Genomic DNA, 8626 nt, shown 5'->3' on the forward strand with positions numbered 1-8626 from the left:
CGGACAAATGCCGGCCGTTCTTCTACAGATACTTCAAGAAAGGCGAGCAATTCTCATGGAGCGATCAATGCCACCAAGCATTCGCCACCCTCAAGGAGTACCTCCTGACACCTCCGTCCTAGCCAAACCAACCGAACGGAGAAACTTTGGGGCTCTATCGGCGGTATCGATTTTCGCCATCGGTTCGGTCCTATTCAAGGGCGAACACAATTCGAAAAAGCCGATCTACTTCACAAGCAAGACACTCCTCCGGCCGAGAAGAACTACTCTTACATAGAAAGAGCGGTCCTTGCTTTGTTATACTTCGGCAAGAAAAATTGACCGTATTTCGAGGCTCATCAATCAAAGTGCTTAGCGATCTCCCTTTGAAGAGGATTCTTCACAAAGAAAACAAGACTACCGGGATGGCAATATGGGCGAAGAGCCGGGCGAACACCACATGGAATTCGTCCCCGCATATCCGCGAAAAGTCGGTCGTTCTGCGGACTTCCTAGCAGATTTCGGTCGGCGACCCTAATTGGGAGAAAGCTCGCCAAAGAAAGCGGGCATGCAAATAGTCGGTCCCTCTCGTCAATGGTTCCGGCAACCCGGAGGCGATGGTATGGGAATCGTCTTAGTCTCCCCGAGGGAGCTATGGTAGAAGGCAGTTCGGATAGACCCATAGCGTCAAACAACGAAGCGAGTCTGAAGCACTAATAATGGGAATCTTGTGGCGGCGATCCATTTCGGAGTAAAGGAGATCAAATATTTAGTGACTTCATGAACCGTCGTTCGATTAAAGGAGGTTGCAAAAGAGTACACTACCAAAGGTAACCTCTCCAAATATCTTCAAGTTGTTAACAATTTGCTTCCGTCATTTTAACGAGCGACGATACACCATTTTTTCGCGTGGCGAGAACCGTCCACGCGGATGGTTTCTAACATACTTGGCCACCCGCATACCGAATCGCGTGTCCCTCGACAACCGATTATCGAAGTAGTCGACCGACACGCTTACCAAGCGAACCAAGTCTTGACAATTAGCGACTGTTCCCACTCTGCGAAGATCCGGGGCCAATTCGCTCCGGATGCAGCCTATTATACAATACATCAAAGCCGGCACACTCCCGAGGAGCACAAAAGCCAAGAAGGTTCCACACCAAGCCGCGTAGCTATTGTTTGGTGAGCGGCAGATTATTCCGCAAATCTGCGGGGACCCTATCCGAGATGTATCAATCGAGCAAAGGCCCGCTAATTTTTGCTGAAATTCACGAAGGAGAGTCGCGGCAACCACGCTTGGAGGTCGGTCACTAGCCCACAAAGCGATCTCTCAAAGGGTACTTCGGCCTCGTTATGCGGTCGATGCTAAAGCGTATGTCCTCAAATGTGTCAAATGCCAAACATTTTGGTCACAACATCATACAACCCATTTCATGGCTGATTAACATCGCGAGTCCTTGGCGTTCCACATGTGGGGCATGGACATTATGGGACCATTCATCCCCGAGGAAGAGCACCGGCTCCAAAGCATTTAACGCCACGAGACTTACTTCACTAAAGTGGGTTGAAGCAATTCCGTTAGCACACGCGTTAAAGAATCACATGTCGAAATTTCATTTGGACTCATATCATCACCGGTTTGGCCTACCACATACACGGTGATGGATAATGGCTCAGTTCAAAGGGCAAAAGCGATCCAAAAGAGTTTTACGGCCAAATGGAAGATCGTTCATGCATTCTCTACACCACGATGCGGCTCAAGCAATGGACAAGCGGGAGGCCGGCAATAAGGCCATTCTAGAGAATTTGAAAAAGAAAATTGAAAAGAACAAAGCCGATTGGCCCAATCAATTTTGGAGAACATACTGGGCCCACCGCGACTACGGCTCGCTCAAACCCGGCGAAGTCACCATTCTCCCTATGCTATGCTTACGAGAAGCCGTCATACCCACCGAACGACAATCCGACAACCCGATCCGAACTTGTCGAAGCAGGCCTTAATGATTTCGGTTCTAGCTCGAGATCGACCTCCTCGAGGAAGTAGCGACCTAGCAGCCGGTCCGAAAGTGGCCTACCTACCAACAGTCCTCAAGAGATCTTACAACAAAGCGAGTACATCCACGATCTTTTCAACCGGGGGATCGTATTGAAGAAAAACTCAAGGCGATGCTAAGCTAGCACCAACATGGGAAGGCCGCACATCATGGAGCAGCGTCGTTGGCGGCCGGCGTATTGATTAAAACCGAAGAAGGAAGGATCGCCACGACCATGGAACACATACTTGCTAAAGCAATTTTACCAATAGTTGTATTACGCATTGTAAGTCCCGTTCCCGAACGCAACAAAGCTCAAAATGAAAGAAACTCAAGATGGTATCATAAATGGCGGACCTACTCACATCTCCAAACCACACACCCCCCGAGCAAGCTCCATACCTAAACACGCCAGCTCAAAGCGCGGGGCAGCTCTCGGAGCTTACAGGCTCGCCTCTCCGAGTCTCGCTAAGTTGAGGACCTATACTTCTAGGATCAACTAAGCGAGAACGCCTACCGAGGGAGCGAAGCGCCCTCGGGGGCTAAACACGCAAGCGCAAAGCGCGGGGCTTCTCGGGGAGCTTTACGGGCTCAACGCCTCTCGAAGAGTCGCTAAGTTGAGGACCTATACTTCTAGGATCAACTAAGCGAAGAACGCTACCGAGGAGCGAGCGCCCTCGGGGGCTAAACCACGCTCAAGCCAAACGGGGCGGCTCGGGGGGAGCTTACGAGGGCTCAACGCCTCGAAGTCTCGCTAAGTTGAGGACCTATACTTCTAGGATCAACTAAGCGAGAGCGCACCGGGGAGCGAGAACGCCTCGGGGCTAAACACGCTCAACGCAGCAATCTCGGGAGCTTACGGGCTCAACGCCTCTCCGAAGTCTCGCTAAGTTGAGGACCTATACTTCTAGGATCAACTAAGCGAACGCTACCGGGAGCGAAGCGCCTACCGGGGGCTAAACACGCGCCAAAAGCGGGGCGGGGACGCTCTCCGAGCTTACAGGGCTCAGCGCTTCTCTCGAGTCTCGCTAAGTTGAGGACCTATACTTCTAGGATCAACTAAAGCGAGAACGGCTACCGGGGCGAGAAGCGCCCTCGGGGGCTAAAACACGCTCAAAACGCGCAAAGGCGCTCTCGGGAGCTTACGGGCTCAGCGCCTCTCCAAGTCTCGCTAAGTTGGGGGCATACACTTTTCGATTCAACTAAGCGAGAGCGGCTCGGGGCGTAACGCCGGGGGCTAAACACGCCTCTCATCTGAGCAAAGGCGCTCTCGAGGAGCTTCACGGGGCTCAGCGCCTTCCAAGTCTCGCTAAGTTGGGGGCATACACTTTTCGAATCAACTAAGCGCGAACGGCACCGGGGAGCATTACGTCCTCGGAGACTAAAACAAACTCTCATCCGGCGGGGCGTCTAGAGAGCTTACGGGCTCATAGCCGCTTTCATCCTCACTAGGCGAGGACCGATTTTCCTAGGGTTCACCAGCGAAGAACGCTCCCGGTGAGCACCATAACCCCACGAAGTCCGCGGGGGCCGCGGACCCCTTTTCGCCCTAAAAGATTAAACACTTACATATCGTGTTCCCATGCACTATCATAGCGGCTTAACATGTAGCGAGAATACATTTGAAGCAAAATCCATAAAACGGGATCAAAGCCATGAACAAATCGGACCAAAACATATCAAAGATTAATCAAGGTCTCACCAAAAGGAGCACACATTTCGGATCGGGAAGATCGGCTCTAGATCACCCGACTTTGGGTCTACCCGGAAAATCCGTGTCGGCTACGGATTACAAAAACAAAGTTAACGAACCGCCACCCCGTGGAAGCCCGGTTCTCAAATTCAAAAAGCGAATTAACGCCGGGCAAACCCGAAAATGCGACTCTAGTGTTTAACCTCGTAGGGGCAAAAAAACACAAGTTAATATCAAACCAAAAGAAGAACATACTTTCACCGGCCAGACAAACTCACCATCCGCGGGCAAATGACCACATGTTTATCACCGGGAGCGGTCTTTGGTTGGGGGAACAGCCTCGCGACTCGCCGGAAGCAACACGCATACCGACCTCTCGAGCCCGTCGCCTTAACTTTAGGCGGCGGTATTTCGTCCGGCTTGGCGTACTACTGGTGGTGGTATCGGCGTCCCGAGCCTTACGGGCAACCCTACGGCATTGCTCGCGTTACTTCGGTGACTTCAGCGATCTCCACTTGCGGATCCGCCATAGGCGACAAGTTTCGCATTTTCATCGGAATAAAGACGACATTTAGCCGACATAGTCTCCGGCCTTTTCTTTCGACCCACCGGCGGCTCGCGGACATCCGGCTTCGACTTCGGGCATCGATATCGGTATCGAGGCGTTGCCTGACCCTCTTGACTTATCATAACCAGCAAGAAACTACAAGTAGGGAAGCACAATGAAAATCAATCAAAGCGGATGACTCAAAAATTAACAAACAACGTACTCACCAAACAGCTCGCCATGTCCATGGTCCCCAGGAGCGTATCCATGTCTTCGTCCTCGACCTCAGCTTTGTCCCCGTCCAGCACAATACCCCTCAGAAGACTAGTCGCTATAGGTGCGGAGTGGAAGCTGCAGTCGGAGCGCTTTACAAAGACCGCGCCTCTTCCCGACATCGGCGTGAAGAACTTCGCTCCCCGTCCAGTAGCGGGCGCGAACTCCCACTAGCGACGTGGCCCCCCTGCTCCAGGTCGTCTATCCGTTCGGGCGACGAGGGGACACCGTCCTCCGGTGGAGGCGACGATCCACAACACCTCGGTGGAAGCCACGACCTCCGGGGCCGTTTAGCTTTTTTGGACCTCGACGCTACCGCCTTCCTCTTGCCACGGGCATCGTGCACATGCGGATGAAACTCCATTTCCTCCATCAGGAGAGGAGAGCTCTCTCGTAGACTGCCTTCTCCCACACCAAAAGCGTAACAACGAGCCATAAAGAAAAAATCTAAACCACAAGGAACAAAACAAAGCCAATAAGCAAGAGGCAACATCCAACATAACGATCACAAGAATGAAAGAACAAAGCGTGCACGAGAAGGCGACCAGCGAACTAACGCTTAAAGGTCGGAAAGGCGAAAGCAGCGATAACAAGAAGTCAAATGCCGTTGCTCTCCCGAGCGGTTTCTATTTATGCAAAGGAAACATATCTTCGAGGCAACTCATTAAGGCATCGAGGCGTAAACGCCCGATCAATGGCAACCATCATTTCATATTCCACAGACCCTTCATCTCCGCACACGTGCCCAGCACGCACTTTAATGGAAGTGACCAGCGATCCGCGGGGCGCTCGGCCGTACCCATACTGACTAACTAGAGGACGCTAACACCGGCTACACGCAAAACAGTTCAAGGGTGACACAGGTCTACCAACCTAAAGGCATACAAATCAAAGCGGACATCTGATGCGCGAGGAAAAAAAACACGGAATAACAATATAGCCTTAATATAAAAGCGGTTAGCAAACCGGCGACCACGATCCGACTTTCAGTCGCCCGAATAAAGCCGAAGGCTGGGTCTACCTGTGAAATCAGCCCAACTAAACGCCGATTATCATCTGAATGCGGACAAAGGAAAGGACGAAGCGCCCGGGTAACCCCGGAAAACAGCTCTATTGTTTTAGGCGGAGGCCGCCACAAGCACGCAAAAACAAAACGGACATTGACCTCTCAAATCACATCATCAAAGCCTTCCCACAAGAGGGCGTCCAACAGCAGGAACATTTCGGATCACCGGGGGCGCCACCACTCCTTCGATTAACGTCCCCACCCGCACCGCCCGGCGGCGGAGAGGCTGATCCCCAACCACCTCACCGGCCAGTAAGAACGCGACCGCGGGACCGGACTACCGACTCGAAAGTGAAACTGCCGGCCTATTATCGGTCCATCTTGGCTGGCACCTCGGCGGTCGCCGTATCTCGCCTCGGTTCTTCTATTTCAAAGACGGATAGCAAGATAGGCCCGCCTCCATCGCAGTAGCTTTACAACGCGTGCGGCGGCGTATTAGCGGCGGCCTTTTTCTTCGGATCGTCGACCTCATTACCTGCACCCGGCCGCTTTCGTTCACGGCCGGCGTCCTATCCAGAGAGACAACAGTAACCGGTTATTGCCTTGAGTATCGGCTCCACCTTCTCCGATTGAGCTATCGCTCGGAGATCGGAGACTTTTCGAGCCTCAAGGACTCAACCTCCGACTTCTCCATCTCGGCAAACAAAGGCGGTGTCTTCAATTTACGGTACCCGGCAATCAGGTACAGCGGCTTCGCACATAGTACCACAAACAAAGCGATGAGCAGCGATTAATACAATAAGTAATAGTAAAACGGTAACAAACACGACCACTTACCGGACAAATCGCCTTATCCACCCTATCACCATCAAAGCGTCATCCCTCCGGCAAACAAGCGGCTATGGGTGCGGACTTGTAGGCTGCGATCCGACCTCTTCACATAGCGCTTCTTCGGTTTTGTCTCGTCAATGTACATCGGAGTTGCGCTCAAATTTCGTCCTTTCGATCTTGGGCGGCCCCTTACCGGCGTCTCTTGAGCCAACCTTCCCGCTTCATCTTGCCCGAGGCATCTCCAACAACACGGGTCGAGCGACCTCGGGACAACTCCGGGCCGTCCTCAACCGAACGGCTGAAGTCGGGCATCGGCCGACCGACCTCGGGTTCGCGAGCTGCCCTCCCACCCATTCGCACCTCGCCCACCCAGCGGTCCGGGCCACCCTCGCGATCTTAGCGGTCGGTACTCGGAACGTCCGGAGGGCGTCCTCCACGTCGAGCGGAGCATCCTCCCGACCCATCCCGACCCGGACCGGAGGCCCCGGCACCCAGAGGGTCGCTTCACCCTGATCGGCCCCCGGTTTCTATCCTCTCGGTCACGAGATCACTCCCACGCTTCTCCATAACACGCATTACTTTGGGCGGCTCCCTTACCACGAGCCCTACTTTTACGAAGCTTCCCTTCTCTTCCAACGGCAGGCCCTCCACGCTCCTTAAAGAATTGGCGACCCTCGGCAACCGCAATTTTTCGTCCAGAGTCAACCTAGCGAAGCTCTCGACACGCTTTCGGTTCGTCTCTCGTGCGGGGCGGTTATCCGTATGAAAAAGACAACATAACAAATATTAGATCAATACGGGATCAATCGTTATCGGCATAAAACCTAAGAAAACGTCTTGGTACCCACCGGTGAAATCCTGCGTTTTCTTGTCAACACCGAACCAGCTCGCCGCGGTAGTTACCCACTAACAGAACGGTCTTTTATCCCAAGACTTCGTTACTCACTCCATCGAGCGGGTGTGAGTAGCTTCGGGTTTGCAAGCTAAAGTTATATGCCCTAGATCGCTTCAAGGTGAAGTGCTCAATAATATCGGCGACCGATCCGATTATTCACGGGGCGTTCAACAGTCGAACACCTTCAACATAACCGCCGCGTGTTACCAACGAATCGCATGAACGCGCTTTGCCCGCGATGGTTCAAAATTGACAAACCAACTTCGAAAATGGTATCGTCATATCGCCCTCGGTGCCCCTCATGACGATCACCCCGTGGTGGCGGTGGGGCATTTTTATCGCTAAAACTAAAACGATGCCTTTCGATCGGGCTCGTGGATCTCCGGCACCGTCTACGGTTATACCATATCTTTTCCTCGGATATGGAAACGCCCTCAAAGCGTGTTTATCCACGGCCCTAGTTGGCGGCTTCATTTCGAAGGCGACCTCTCACCGCGTCACGAAGTGCCAGCGTCGGCAACCACGAAGCGGTCGAGCATCGCCTTCCTCACTCACGCCCTCATCCCCATCACCTTCACCCCGCGATACCAACCCGATTCATCCGTCTCCTCCTCATCCTCCCAACCAAGGGAAACTTCACGGATCTCGTTGAGCGAGTGTCATCGAATCCGACATCTTTCTCCTCTAAACTTATCAAATCTAGCTACTAGTATCTAGCAAGTACCCTAACAATTCTAGACGGTTTAGCACCAAACAAAGGGAAGCGAGGGTTCAAAATGGCAGAGCACTAACCGAAGATTGATCGCTTAATGAAGTTCTCTCTACCAAACGGCGACAAAATGAAGTCTCGGTCACGCAAGTAGGATTTTTGAACAACCGCCCTCCGGTTTCAAGGCATTATGATTACACCCTAGCCCTAGCCATCCACGACTTCCAAGTAAGCGTCTTGTCTTTTTCGATCCAAAAAAAGCGCGCGCCACGTTTTTCTTCTCGAATCGCTTTCGGATCCTCGCGTCGCACGCGGCGTCCGCGATCATACTAACTAAGCGACGCGGTTAACACGGTTGTTCTACAGCGATGCGTGGGCGCTTCCCAAATATCACATAATGCAGCGTGCCATCGTTCTCTCGGCCAGGTCGTTACCACAACCCCATCGAGAGGGGCCGTGGTAGGGGAGTGATATTCTCTATCCAAAGACGCGCTTAGCATGGTGGAACTAATGCACCGACCTATGATATCGTCGCATCCACGAGCCAACATCGGCGCCACAAGGCGGATCGCAACATCACGCGAACTACACCGGCGGTGACACGGACTCCTATCCATAAGCAATCATGATGAAGGAGTACTTGCACTACTAATCCGGCCG

The sequence above is a fragment of the Coptis chinensis genome, chromosome 4, assembly GCF_015680905.1.
Source record: "Coptis chinensis isolate HL-2020 chromosome 4, ASM1568090v1, whole genome shotgun sequence".
NCBI lineage: Eukaryota > Viridiplantae > Streptophyta > Magnoliopsida > Ranunculales > Ranunculaceae > Coptis > Coptis chinensis.